Source organism: Callorhinus ursinus, unplaced genomic scaffold (assembly GCF_003265705.2).
Source record: "Callorhinus ursinus isolate GAN/ISIS: 27379988/994484 unplaced genomic scaffold, GSC_fseal_2.0 scaffold5, whole genome shotgun sequence".
Lineage (NCBI taxonomy): Eukaryota > Metazoa > Chordata > Mammalia > Carnivora > Otariidae > Callorhinus > Callorhinus ursinus.
In genome coordinates, this window is record NW_027397067.1 from 43,306,874 (window position 1) to 43,321,173 (window position 14,300).

Below are 14,300 nucleotides of genomic sequence, written 5' to 3' on the forward strand. Positions count from 1 at the left end.
CTCTGGTTCATGGGGTGTACCGCCTGGCTCCCTGGAACAGAATGTGTCACAGGCAGGAGCATGTGCCTGGGGCGCAGGCTTACAAAGAAGCCACTCCTACAGACTGGCATGTGAACTCCAGCTTCACAAGTTCCATATTCCCATAAAAGAAGAGACTGATGAACGAAGAGAATAAAACCCTCCTTTTCAGGTGCTAACGATGGCATAGCTGTTTGGGAGATCATTTTAGGTCTACATGAGCACCCAGGCAAACCTTCTGGAGGTGAATGAAGCCCATCCAACCCCCTAACTCCCTTCAGTTTTGGATCCTAGGAGTTTTCTGTGAATAGCTATTGATGAGCATTGGCGCTGAGCCCGTGGGGATGACTGATGTTCACAGAATAGAGGGTTGCAGAAGCTGCAGATTCTTTTATATTTTGTTTTAACAGTGTAAGGGCAGGAGGGACTCAGTAAATGCCTATAATGGAGATGCCCAGTGACATAAGCCAGACTTACTGCTCCAGTGGAGTAAATGGCCTGTAAAATGATTTTTCTTCTGAGTCAAATGGTCTACTCACTGTCCTGGAACCCACTATCTCCAGACCTGCGCTCACACGGTTCTTCCTGTCTCAATTTCCACCTCCTTCTAGCCATCCATCATCACATATTGAGCACCTAATATATGCAACTCATTGGGCTTGGTGCTGCCCAGACCAACGCAATTAGGCAGGATCTCTTCCAGTGGTGGAGCCTAGAGTTAAGTAACAGAAAAAGACAAGTAGCCAGCTTGTCTCGACCCTCTTACACTGCTAAGAGTTAGTCGTTCATTTATTTATTCATTCCACAAATATTTATTGGGCATCTACGGCATGCCAGGCACTAAAGAAGGAAAAAATAAAAAGGCATCTAACCCAGACTGAGAGAGAGGGTAGCTAACGCCTCTAGGAGGAATTACAGACTTTGCTTAATTTGAAATATGAGTAGGAATTATCTAGACCCCATTAGAGCAAGGTCTGCAAGCAGGAGAGTCGCTCTGGGAGGCTGGCTCTGGGGGAACCAGGTGAGGAGTGTTGATAGACAAGGGTGGGGAGTTAGGGCCAGAACTTGGAGCAGCTTGAAGGCCACATAAACAATTCCAGACTTCATCCCAAGAAGGAAAAGGAGCTCTCGAAAATGTTTTATCTTTTAAATAGAGAGAAAGTTTATTTTCATCACAAGAAACACCCAAACTCTATACAATACATACCATCAGAAGTAAAAAGAGTGCAATACACATCTTCTATTGCAAGTTCACAAGGGCGACTGCCTTTTAAATAAATATGATGTGTCTAAAAAGAAGGAAAACAATAACATATTAAAATATTGGTGTGGATTATATCGATGTCAATTTCCAGGTTGTGATATTGTACATAACTTAGGCCTGGATGTTACATCTGGGGGAAATTGGGTGAAGAGGAGGATGATGATAACTTACCACTGTGTGGGAATGCTTAATGACCTCAAAACAAAAGGGTTTTTTTTAATGTATGTATGTAAAAAATAAAGTCAACAAGATCTTCAAGGGGGAGAAATATTGATATAGTAACACAATACTGTGGAACCCACTGGTAACTTCTGAAAACCAAATCAAACTAAAACAAAACAAACCCAACTCATCCTGAGGCGCTTTGGATGTGGCTGGAGGCTCGTTGGTGCATCTGTAACCTGCATTTCACTGCAAAAAGTCACACATGCTCAGGGCACTCATAGAGGAAGGGACAAAGGAATAGCTCAGAGGACAATGAAATTCTATTAAAGAGAAGGATTGTGTGATTGGGAGAAGAGGCGGCTGCTGGATTATGGCTCGGAGGTAGGGCTAGATGCGCCCAACTCCCAGCTTACTGACAAACAGGTTCTTTCACTGACTCACGTGGGACATGGCGGCAGCCAGCGGCTTCCTCGCTGCAGGAACAGCCAGTGCTGCTTTCAGCAAAGCTCCGAGGACACTTACAAACACGCAATATAAACTGCATAGCAAAATAAGCACAAACAGCGAGTAGGACATGCTCAGGTCCTAATATTCATAAGACAAAGTATGCAATCACAAACAAGTTAGACTTTACAGTTTCTTGAAACATTTTTAACTATGAGACTGCCATAATCAAATGTGTCCCTCCCGTGATCATTCTGACAGTAGTATTGACAATTTTTTGGAGGGGGTGAAGAGTGAAAGGAAGAACAGTAAGGACTTCCACTAACATGGCAATGGCAATGGACAGGAGGTGGATTCCAGAATTATGAAGGAAGCAAAAACCATCATCTTAATGGTAAGAAATCCCCAAGAGAGCTTGGCCTTTGAATCTGGTCAGTTCAAATTTGGCTGCAAAAACAGAAAACTCAAATTAACAGTGGTTTAAATAGGGTAGATGTTTATTGCTCTATAAAAAGAAGTCCAGTTCAGATATGGTATGACAGCTCCAGAGTGACTCAAGCTCCTTTTGTCCTTTGGATCTACTTCGCTAGTACATAGTTCCCATTCTTAAAGCTGCCTCATGGCCTGGGGCACCCGGGTGGCTCAGTTGGTTAAGCGACTGCCTTCGGCTCAGGTCATGATCCTGGAGTCCCGGGATCGAGTCCCTCATCGGGCTCCCTGCTCAGCAGGGAGTCTGCTTCTCCCCTCTCATGTGCTCTCTCTCTCTCATTCTCTCTCTTTCAAATAAATAAATAAATAAATCTTTAAAAAAAAAAAAGCTACCTCATGGTCCAAGATTGCTGCCAGAGCTCATCTATCACATCCACATTACAGGAAGCAAAACAGCAGAATGGAGAGGGAAAGGAAGAAGGCAGAGTCAGCAACTTTAAAAAATTCATCTCAGAATTTCCACACAACATTGTTTATATCTCATTGGCCAAAGTTCATGGTTACAGTTACTAACAAGGAAGAGAGGAAAATAATATATTACAGCCGAGTACCTTGCTACCCTTACCCAGATATCTAGGATGGCTATTTGCTGGATAATTAGCCTTCTCTGTCGCAGCCATCAGTCAATCTCTGCAGCACAGAGAAGGGGAGAATATCCTAATCTTCCAGGATATGTGTCAAGGAGCACAGTGGCCCCTGGGTGATGCACCACGCAGGCCCCTTCTGCCTCAGCTGAAGGGCGTGTTGTCAGTAGAGAGCCTTCATCTGTCAGCACCTCTGGAAGAACCTCTTCACCTAAGGAACCCAGACAACCTATATTCAATGACTGTTGATGCGGGACTATAAAGGCACGCCCATCTTGATCCAGCTGATGACAACTCTGAAGGACTTGCTCCAGTTTTCCCCATGGAGTTGGCCAAGGCTATTGTTGGGTCACATTGTAGCCTCAATTTTCCCTCTGTCCACTCCGGCTTCCTTCTGTTCTCTTCCATAACATGGACATCATGGTCACTCTTTAATAAACACCTTGTATGCCAAACTTCATCTTGGAGTGAAGCATGCCCATCATGCTTTCTGGGCAACCCAACCTGTGGCAAGGAGGGAGCATCATTCTATCCTGAGTCTGATGTCAGAAGCTGTAAGAGGCCAAACATTCCTATCTACTGAAAATGGAATGGGCTGGAAATTTGGAGAAATGCCATTGTATGTGCATTTCCTTTATTCTGTCTCCTGCTTGCTTCTCCTGGCTGTCAGGACGCATGCCTATAGCATCCTCTACATCCCTTTCAATGTAGCACTATCCATTTAGGGTTGGATAACCAGTTTCTCCAACTTGCTGCAACTGTGTGTCAAGAAGAGAAAATGTTGGATGAAAGCTGGGTCTTCACAGATACAAAGTGCAAGAGTGTCCTCGTGGCAGAACTTCTACCATCACCGGCTATGCCTAGAGCCCTTTTTGGTTTCTTTCTTGGCTCTTGGCTGGGCTCCAGATAGGTGAGATGTGACTTTAAATGCAATTACGTTAAGAGAGGGGGAAAAAATGACCCTAACTTTGTGGCATGTGTTATTCTAACTCAGAAGCCAATTTTCCTTGCTCTTTTTGGCACGTGTAGAATTTGGCTTCAAAGCAGCCTCTCTTCATAGACACCCCTTCCTTTGGCACTCCATTTGCATATTTTTGAACCTTTGTCCACATAAATGCTCACAGAGGATGGACAGAGATCATCTGGGCTCCTTGTTGTGTGTGAGGGGTGCTCATGACACATGGAGAGAAATGCCGAAGAGATGCCAGAACTTCATCACCCAATTCTCGGGCTGGTGGTCTTTCCCCTCACCATGGGACTGCCTCCTAACCAGGGTATGCAGTGATCTGCACACAGGAGACTGAGCCAAAAACTTTGTCGTTAGAAATGTTTTTTTCATTTCCATGACTCATGTAGTACCTATGAATATACCCAGTTCTAGAAAAAAAAAAAGAGAGAGAGAGAGAGAAATTGATGGCAAGAAAAGGGAGCTTTGTCATCCATTTCTTTGGGGAGTGGAAATTCTAGGTTAGTAAGCCGCAGATGTTAGCGACACAAGGCTGCATGCTATGTGACTTTTGAGGCTTCCCTATTCACAGATCTTTCTAGCTTTTCCCATTTGTCTCTGTCAAAGGGTGACACTGCAGTCTTTTTTCATCTGGATTTTTAGAAATTGGATTTGTGATAGCGCCTTTCCTCACAAAAGCACTTTTCAGGGCAGGATAGTTGAGCAGTCCACAGCAAGTTTTTCTCAGTTTATGTTAGAGAAAAGTGTAAGGAAAAGATCATCTTCATTTGAAAAACATTAACTGAACTCACACACATGTGTAAATATATTTATACAAAGACTTTCATTCATCTTTGAATCTCCCAGGGCCTGCCCCCTAGAGTGTGGTAGACACTAAATATTTGTTGAATGAATAAATGAAGGAGTGAAAGAATGAAGTGAGGAAGTGCATTACTGAACTATTGAGCAAATAAGTGAACATGAGCTCAAGAAACTTACTGGTAGGAGGGTGCAGGAAGTACACCAAAAGAATAATACAGGAAAGACTGAATGCTGTCAGGAGGTAGGAAGGGAAAAGCACATCAAGTGAGGTCAGTAATACCCAATCCTGGCCACATGGTACAGTCTCCACAAGGTCTTGAAAGAGCTCAGAGCCCAACCTGTTAAATCAGAGTCTTTGGGGTTGGACCCAAACACTGGTAATTGGTAAGAGTTCCTCAGGAGATTCCAAGTTCAGCCAGTTGAGATCCACGGGGACAGGGAGTTCAGGAAGGAATTCATAAGGGCAGTGTTTTTTGTAAACACCCTTTTAAAGATGGATAGAGTTTGGACTTGTAGAAATGAGAAGGAATTAGGGAAGATGTCCTGACTTCTTTCCATCCCAGCCACAACTACAGGTGGTCTGTCTTACCTAATCCAGACAGATGTAAGCAACTGGTAAGGGGGCACCTGGCAGTTAAGTGGCTTTCTCCCCTCCCGGCCTTATGAGAGCCTGGCCACTAGTGTCTGAGGAACTCAGGGAAGAATGTGAACACTGAGTATCCTGGGGGAGCTAGCCCTGAGGGACTGTGCACCCGAGGGGAATGTCTGTATCCACTGGTATATCCCAACTCAAATGCTGGAAAGGAAGTTTGAAGACATTCCATCCTTGAGGTTAGGAGTTCATGAAAAGATGGTAAACATAAAAGCTTCATTCCTATGGGGACTTCATAGGGATCTGACAAACTACGTTTGTTCCATTGCCAGCCCCTGGGGACAGAGACCACAGGACCTTCTAGCTCTCTTGGAAATGATACCATGGAAGGTTCTTAGCAGCACCTGCGCTCCAAGGAACAAATAACAATTATATGTCAGAGAAGGACAACAGCTAGAGAGAGAGAGAGAGAGAGAGGAATAACAAAGCAATCAAAACTTAAAAAATAAACACTTGTAAAAAATTAGCACTACTGGAGGAAGTAGTCTATGACCTATACAAAAAAATAATAATAAGAGAAGCTGATGAGATTTAAGAAAAGTCTTCAAAAGACAGTCTGGAATTAAAACAAACCAATATGATTTTCAAATTATAATGAATTGAACTGGGTGAAGAGTAAGATAGTCAGTGTGGAGACTCCAGTCAGGGCATCTATAGAGGATCCGGTGGCAGAAACAAAAATCCCAGGGCTGGCACAAAGAGATGGCCGCCGTAAGGGAAAACAGCAATTCCAGAAGAAGGAGAGACAGCGGGAAAATAGGCCATAATTAAACAATAACGCAAGCAGCTTTCCTGCAGACAAAGAAAGATCAATAACTGTCTTGCAAGCATTAACAAATTCTACACCCAAGCATACCTTGGTAAACTTCTGAATTCCAGAGGTAAAGCAATGACTCTTTCCGGTTCACAGGTAAAAAGAACAAGGAAGGAGAATCAGATTGGCATTCAACTCTGCTGTATGGGCAGCTAGTGCCTAACTTGTATGGACTTTGGAGAACAAAGGACTACAAGCTGAAATTCTTATTTAAAGAATTACGGAATTCAACAAAATGGATAACCCCCTGTCACGTCGGATTAAAGGAAAGAGAGAACAAAAAAGAAACAAGATAGGGAATGAAAAAGAGCCATCATCACAGATACAGAAGAGATTAAAATAATTATAATAATTGATTATATGCTAATTCTATGAACAATAAATTTGAAGATCTAGAGGAAATTACCAAAATCAATCCAAGAAGTGAAAACCTGAATAACTAATTATAGTGAGAGAGAGAAGAAAGATATTAAGATTCTACCATTAAAAAGGGCATCAAGACAGATGGTTCCACAGCTCAGTTTTCTAATCTTCAAAGAACAGATAATTTCAATGTTAATTAACTTATTAAAGCCATGGAAAAAAATGAAAGCTTCTCAATTTATGTTGTGAAGCAGGCATAATTTTAAGACTAAAATCTGATCAAGATAATACATAAAAGGAAACAAGCCAATCTTACTTACAGCTACAGATGCAAAAATTCTAAATAAAATATTAACAAATAAAATCTAGCTATGTGGTAAAAGAATAATACACTGTAATAATACGCTGTAACTAAGCAGAATTTAGGATTACAAAGCACAACATCAAGAAACCTGTCAACATAAATATTTCCATCAGTAAATTAAAGGTGAAAAAGCTTATCATCTTATCAATAGTTCCTGAAAAGGCATTTGATAAAATTCAGCAGCATCCCTACTCAAGCTTTAAGGAAAATAAGAATAAAATGATAGTTGTTAAATATAATAAAGTCTCTGTCAAAAACCAATAGCCAATATCATTCTAATCAGCAAAATACCAAAAGCATTTCAATTAAAATAAAAAAAAAAACATGGGGTGCTTGGGTGGCTCCGTCAGTTAAGCATCTGCCTTCTGCTCAGGTCATGATCCTGGGGTCCTGGGATCGAGCCCTGTATTGGGCTCCCTGCTCTGTGAGGGCCTTGTCCCACTCCCTCTGCCTGCCACTTCCCCAGCTTGTGCTCTCGCTCTCTCTCTCTCAAATAAATAAATAAAATCTAAAACAAAACCAAGAACCAGACAAGAATGTTCACTATTGTCATTTTAATTCAACATTTAATGTTATTTTAATGTCATTTTTCTTAGAGATTTAGAGACTCAGACAAATGTAATAAGGTAAGGAAATGAAGTGATTAGTATAAATATTTGAAAAGAAATAAGGTATTGGAGTAATTCTTTTCACTCATAGTTCTCTCTTTTTTTCCAGATTTACACCTGCTATTAACATTACTGTTTAACATTGCCTTGGATGTTTGTAGGAAATACAGTAAGAACATTAAATTAAGTAACTGACATAAATATTTGACAGTATTTTCTTCCACCAATGACCTGATTGCATTACTAGAAAGCCTAGGAAGCTGTAGTTTAAAAAAAAAAAAAAACACCAAACTCAAATTAATGAAGAATTTGATGATAGCAAGACTTATAGAAATGCATACAAAAATTAGTCACTTCTCTATACTATAGCATGTTCACTAAAAAATAGATAAGAGAAAAAATTCAAGTAATTTTAGTGGCAAAATCTTCAAAATATTGAAGGATGAATATAAAAGAAAGGTATAAAACTATGTGAAAAAATTATATTAAAAAATATAAAACAAAATCTGAATAAATTTTAACACTATACAATTTGTTCAGAAGAGTTAATATCATAAAAAATTTATTCTCCCCAAAATATAAATATAATACAATCCCAATTATAATCCTAGAAGGTTTTTTGAATGTAAGTAATTTTTATTTTGAAGTATCGCATACATACAGAAAAGCGTTCAAATCATAAATGCGCCCATGTAACAAACATCTCCGTAAAGAAATATAACATAACCAGTCCCCAGAACTCCGCCATTCTGCTTCCTCCTGGTCCATACCTCCCACCAAGGAGATCTACCAACTTGACTTCTAATAGACTCACTTTGCTTCCAGCACGTTTTGTTTTTTAACTGGATACAATGCACTTAAAATTTACATGGAAGAATAAATGTCCAGAAGAGAAGAAAATAAGAAAAAGAATAACGGTTAGGGAGGCCTAAACTTATTGGCTATCAGAGCACTCCAAAAGACGTTTGTCATCAAATCACTGTGTACTAGTACAGGAAGAGAACCACCAGGAGAGGAACAGCATAGGGGATTGAAAATATCGATCCCAGTACACGCGAGCATTTAATACATAACAGAGTTGATAGTTGAAGTCAGCAGGGAAAAAATAGGTTACTCAAATGATACTAGCTCAACTTACTATTCTCTAAAACAACAAACTGCATCCCATCTTACAGTCATATGCCAAAACAATTCTAGACACGTTAAGGACTTTTCACATCTATATAAAATAAGATGATAAATAGTTTAGAAGAAACTCTAAGTAAATATATGGATCAGAGTTCTCCTTATCAGGATGGAAAACCCTGAACCCCTGAAAGAAAAGACATATTTGACCTATTAAGTTGAAAATGCTTAGCAAAATATGATAGCCAAGTGATAGGTTTGGGGCGGGGGAAAAGTTATACAGATAACAGAGAAATGATAAATAACAATAAGATAGAAAGAGTTTACTTCGCCTGGATCTCTTGAAGAACATTAAGGATCCAGTTCGCAATCCATGTCAAAACATCTTAAACTACCCTTCCTCACGGTTTCACTTTGGAGAGATGAGAATATTTAGGAAAGAGAGATGGCGGATGCACAACACTGTGAATGTAACTAAAGGCCACTGAATTGTTCACTTTAAATAGTCAATTTTATGTTATGTGAATTTCACCTCAATAAATTATTTGGAAAAAAAAAATACCCTTTGTCTCCCAGCCTGATGCTTTGTATCTCACTCTTAACTCTACCAAAAATGTTCCTCCCAGCACAGCCCACATGCCCCTCCCATGCATGTCCCTCTCTCTTCCTTCCCATGTTTCTGGTCCTCTGTCTCTGTAGCCCCTCTCCCTATCCCAGATCTCAGAATCCCGGGACACGGGCTGGCAATGTGGAATCCTCCATGCAGGTGAGGAAAGAGGGAAGCTCAAGAGGAAAAGATACATTTTCCCTTAACAGGTGGTGGGAACGGGTGAGGGAAGGCTGGGATTACTCTGGAGTAGGTTCTATCCCACTTCACATTCATCTGTGCGACTTGGGTGATTTGGGGACGGGCCGCCTTCAGCAGTCTGTCTTCCCCCCAACACCCTGAGCCGCTGCCCCCGTCTGTCGCCACAGCTCTTCTCAGCCCCCCATAGTCAAGGCCCTGAGGCTGGGAGCCCCCAGTCTAGGTGACTTTGGATGGGGACAGTGTACCTCCAGCCCTCTCTAGGGGAGGGAGGGCGGGTGGAGAGCTCCACACTTGGCAGTACTCGGGCTTGCAGAACAGGTGGTTTTGTTTATTTTTCGCCATTTGATATACAAAATTGTACCCTTTCCTGAAACAGTCCCGGAGCTCAAGCACAACAAGTACAGGCACAGTGAGATGGCGTTTAATTAAAACACAGAAATATAAGCAGTAGACACCATGAAGGAGTAGCAAATTGCCACAAAATAAACATTCAAGCGGTCACCGCCATTTGGCTGCTCAGCAACTGAGAACACAAGGAGACGGGAGTGTCCCCGGCTCAGCCCCTCACCCGGCTCCCCTACAGCAGGGCAGGAGGGCGGGAATAGGACCAGTCTGCAGGGTCTGGGCTCCCCCAAGTCTCCGGAATTAACAATCCCACCACTGCCTGCCCTCTTCCTGCCGTAAAGGCTATTTGTATAGGTCAGCTGTGTTTTAGGGAATCACTCTCCTAGTGCAGTATTACTGGTGTCAAAGAAAACTTCTGACAGCCATTACGACACAGTAGAAAGAACTTTCTACTCTTTTTATTTTTTTTTTTTAAGTCAAATTGACTTCCAAGCCTGGCGCTATCACTTACCAACTGTGTTGAATGTGCACAAATCACATAAACTCTCTAGGCTTGTTTGTTCATCTCTGAGGCAAGGTTACTGGTTAGAATGATATGACTGGTTTATTGGGAGTCTTAATTCACCAGGGGCAAAAACATGAGATGGTTGTATTTTTCCTGAAATTGCTCCTAAACTGTACTTACGTCAAACTCATTTCTGACTGAGGAGCAGCTACTTTGACAGATCAGCCCAATTCCCTAATGTCTCAGTCAGCTTTTTATTATTAAACAGTTACTCTTAGTCATTAAGATTCTGCCTTGTTCATTTTAAAATTTCAATCTTCTATCCATTTCAAATAGTTTTCTTTCCCTCTTAGGATTGTCAGATAAAATATGTAATACCCAGAAAATTATAATTTTATTTTTTAAAAATATTTTATTTATTTATTTGAGAGAGAGAAAGCACAAGCAGGGAGGGGGGAGAAGCAGGCTTCCCGCTGAGCAGCGAGCCTGGATGTGGGGCTCCATCCCAGGACCCTGGGATCCTGACTTGAGCTGAAGGCACACACTTAACCGACTGAGCCACCCAGGTGCCCGAAGTAAATTATAATTTTAGGCAAATAACTTTTTTGTATAAGGATGTCTCATATAATACTTTCATTTTTCTTCGATAAATCTGACAACCTTACACTTTCTCCCAAGCACAGGATATACTTTGGCTTTAGAGAAGTGGTTCCCAGTTCAGGGAACCACTGCTCATTAAAAATTTCAATGCCTATAGGGAATATAGTCAATGGTGTTGTAATAGCAATTGTATGGTGACAGAGGGGAGCTACGTTTGTGGTGCGCAGAGCATAACATAGAGGAAGTTGAAGCACTATGTTGTACACCTGAAATTAATGCAACATTGTACGTCAACTATATTCGAATAAAATAATTTTTTATAAAAGAAAAATTAATTAATTGGGCGCCTAGGTGTCTCAGTCAGTTGAGCGACCCACTCTTGGTTTCGGCTCAGGTCATGATCTCAGGGTCGTAAAATTGAGCCCGGAGTAGGGCTCCATACTGGGGGTGAAGCCTGCTTGAGATTCTCTCTGTCCCTCTCCCTCTGCCCCTCCCAATCATGCACACTCTAAGTAAGTAAATAAATAAATATTAAAAAAAGAAGTTATTAAGAAAAAGAAAAAAATGAATGATCTTCTTGCAAAAGAAGAGAAATATAGGACAAGTGTTGCTATACCCAAAGGGAGAAATTGGAAGAAATAAAGAGTGTACTGGTCCCAAACAAATTTTAAATTCAGCAGAGCAAATTTCATTAAAAGTCAAAGCCTAGAAACAAAAAGTAAAATATCCAATACCTGGATTCCACTCCAGACCAGATCAGTTAAATCAGAATATCTTATATTCTGATCAAGAATTTTATTTTAGGGGCGCCTGGATGGCTCAGTCGTTAAGTGGCTGCCTTCGGCTCAGGTCACGGTCCCAGGGTCCTGGGATCGAGCCCCGCATCGGGCTCCCAGCTCCGCGGGAAGCCTGCTTCTCCCTCCCCCACTCCCCCTACTTGTGTTCCCCCTCTCGCTGTGTCTCTCTCTGTCAAATAAATAAAATCTTTAAAAAAAAAGAATTTTATTTTAAATTCCACAAGTGATTCTATGTTGCCATCAGGGTTGAAATTATTGCCAGAGTGAGGGTGGTCGGCCTCCCTCTTGCGCTACCCACACCTCCTCTTTCCCAGCATGCATTGCTTTGGTGTTGCGGGAGGAGAAAGGGGACGGGTCTCATCTTACCCCCCCTCCGCCTGCTGTCAGCTAGTAACCCTCTCTGTTGGTCACCACAGCTCTTCCATTTGACACCCACAGGCCATTTGTTCCCAGTGTATGGCAGGTGTCCAAGATGGGTTCTCCGGTGAGGCGCATTTGTTGGTTCTTTGGCGGCCCCTGTGAGGGTCTTTCTTCTACCTGGTCCCTGGAATGGAGAGCAGATCTGCGTTTGCCCTCTCCACATCAGCCCTCTGCTACAAGTAACCCCCTAACAGCCTCTTGCTGCTGAGTCCCCTCCCCCGAATATGCAGCCTTCCAAGGAGGAGGATATTGGCAAGATAGCTTAAGCCACACCACCTTGCGCAGCTCAGCAAACCTGCAGGGTCTCAGCGGACCTCAAATGCCCGAGTTCTCTGAACTTTGAGAAGTGGGGTACTTAGCACCTGTTCTCACGTGAGGGCCCTGGTCCCCAATTCCAGGACCCCCTCTGCACGTACCACCACAACACTCATGATAACTAATATTTGTTGAGATTTTCCGTGTGCTAGGTGCTGCGCTCAGCTATCTCAAACTGACCTTTGCTCCTGAGAACAGGGCAGGGAGTTAGGAATCACATCCTCATTTTTCAGATAAGTAAATTTTGGCTAAGAGAGTTTAAGTAATTTGCTGAAGGTCATACAGCTAATAAGAATCAGAGCTCAAATTTGGCTCCAAAGACCTTACTTTTGCCACTGTAATTTATAACAACTTCCCACTGTGATAGAATTTATGAATGAAACTTATCTCGCCGTCTAGTACACAGCAGGCACTCGGCAAATATTTTCTTCCTAGAAAACCCTCAAACTGGAACTCTTTCGTCAAGTGCCATTTTATAATGTTCCATCCAAGTTACTCAAAAACAATTTAACGCTTTGTTTCATCACCCCCATGTATTAATCTACGAATTAATTCACTCTTTTAAAACCTATCATATGTACCAGGATCTGTGCTACTACTAAAAGAGCAGATAAAAATAATTTAGTATTGATTTCCTGAGGCTGTTGCCACAAATCACCACAAACTCAAGTCACTTTATTTTTTTTTAAGTTTTTACTTAGATTCCAGCTAGTTAACATATAGTTTTATATTAGTTTCAGGCGTACAATATAGCGATTCAAAAATTCCATACACACCTGGTGCTCATCGCAAGTGCCCTCCTTAATCCCCATCACCTATTTCACCCATCCCCCCACCACCCCCCCTCTGGTCACCATCAGTTTGTTCTCCATAGTTCAGAGTCTGTTTCTTGGTTTGCTTCCCTCTCTTCCCGCTTTGTCTGTTTGTTTTATTTAAATTCCGCATGTGAATGAAATCATACCGTATTTGTCTTTCTCAGACTCACTTATTTCACTTAGCATTATACTCTCTAGCTCCATCCATGTCGTTGCAAATGGCAAGATTTCATTCTTTTTGATGGCCGAGTAATATTCCACTGTGTGTGTGTGTGTGTGTGTGTGTGTGTGTGTGTGTGTGTGTGTCCTCTTTGTCCATTCATCAAACCCAGTCACTTTAAACAACAGAAATTTATTCTCTCACAGTTCTGAGGCTGGAAGTCTGATATCAAGATGTTGGGAGGGCTGCACTCCTTCTGAAGATTCTAGGCGGGATATCTTTCCTTGCCTCTTCACACCACCAGGGTGAGTAACGGCGAGTTTCTGAAGGATTTGAAACAGGGAGGAGTGACATGATGAGATGTTAGAAATACCACTCTGGAGTGATGTTGGGGAGACAAGAAAGGAAGTTATCAGGTAGCTTAGAACTTCTAAGATTTCATAGACTACAATAATAATAGTATTATTGAAATTTGTCAACTTTATTGGTTTTGCCAAAGAAAGATTAAGGGGAAAAATATTATTTAAGATTTTGTTTTTAATGAAACACATTTTCATACAAAAAAGTATGAAGGACAATCTTAGATTAAAGGTGAGTTCTTTTTTTTTCTTTTATAGCTTTTTTTTTATTGTGGTAAAATATATATGCCATAAAAGTGATAATTTAACCATTTCTGTGTGTACAGTATTATGGCACTAAGTACATCCACACATTGTGTGACATTTATCACCATCCCTCTCCAGAACTTTGTCTTCTTCCCCAACCGACACTCTGTCCCCCTCAAACACTGACTCTCCATTTCCCCATCCCCCCCTGCTCCTGGCAGCCGTTTTTCCACTTTGTCTCTGTGAGTTTCACTGCTCTAAGTCCCTCATAG